Genomic DNA, 1,359 nt, shown 5'->3' with positions numbered 1-1,359 from the left:
CTCTCAAGAGTCTTCTCCAACACCACAGTTCAAAAGCATCAATTCTTCAGCCCTCAGCCTTCTTCACAGTCCAACTCTCACATCCATACATGACCACTGGAAAAACCACAGCCTTAACTAGACGGACTTTTGTTGGCAAAGTAATGTCTATGCTTTTCAATATGCTATCTAAGTTGGTCATAACTTTCCTTCCAAGGAGTAAGCATCTTTAAATTTGATGGTTACAGTCACCATCTGCAGTCATTTGGAAGCCCCAAAAAATAAAGTCTGACACTGTTTCCACTGTTTCCCCTGTTTCCCCATCGATTTCCCATAAAGTGATGGGACCAGATGCCATGATCTTCGTTTTCTGAATGTTGAGCTTTAAGCCAACTTTTTCACTCTCCTCTTTCACTTTCATCAAGAGGCTTTTTAGTTCCTCTTCACTTTCTTCCATAAGGGTGGTGTCATCTGCATATCTGAAGTTATTGATATTTCTCCCAGCAATCTTGATTACAGTTTTTGCTTCTTCCAGCCCAGAATTTCTCATGATGTACTCTGCATATAAGTTAAATAAGCAGGGTGATAATATACAGCCTTGACGTACTCCCTTTCCTATTTGGAACCAGTCTGTTGTTCCATGTCCAGTTCTAACTGTTGCTTCCTGACCTGCATACAGATTTCTCAAGAGGCAGGCCAGGCGGTCTGGTATTCCCATCTCTTTCAGAATTTCCCAAGTTTATTGTGATCCACACAGTCAAAGACTTTGGCATAGTCAATAAAGCAGAAATAGATGTTTTTCTGGAACTCTCTTGCTTTTTCCATGATCCAGCGGATGTTGGCAATTTGATCTCTGGTTCCTCTGCCTTTTCTAAAACCAGTTTGAACATCAGGAAGTTCACGGTTCATGTATTGCTGAACCCCGGCTTTGAGAATTTTGAGCATTACTTTACTAGCATGTGAGATGAGTGCAATTGTGTAGTAGTTTGAGCATTCTTTCGCATTGCCTTTCTTTGGGATTGGAATGAAAACTGACCTTTTCCAGTCCTGTGGCCACTGCTGAGTTTTCCAAATTTGCTGGCATATTGGCACTTTCACAGCAGCATCTTTCAGGATTTGAAATAGCTCAACTGGAATTCCATCACCTCCACTAGCTTTGTTGGTAGTGATGTGTTCTAAGGCCCACTTGACTTCACAGGATGACTTCCAGGATGTCTGACTCTAGGTGAGTGATCACACCATCATGATTATCTGAGTCGTGGAGATCTTTTTTGTACAGTTCTTTTGTGTAGTCTGGCCACCTCTTCTTAGTATCTTCTGCTTCTGTTAGGTCTGTAACATTTCTGTCCTTTATCGAGCCCAACTTTGCATGAAATGTTC

This window comes from Bison bison, unplaced genomic scaffold, assembly GCF_000754665.1.
Source record: "Bison bison bison isolate TAMUID 2011002044 unplaced genomic scaffold, Bison_UMD1.0 scf7180017864035, whole genome shotgun sequence".
Classification (NCBI taxonomy): domain Eukaryota; kingdom Metazoa; phylum Chordata; class Mammalia; order Artiodactyla; family Bovidae; genus Bison; species Bison bison.
Note: the sequence above shows the minus strand (reverse complement) of the source record.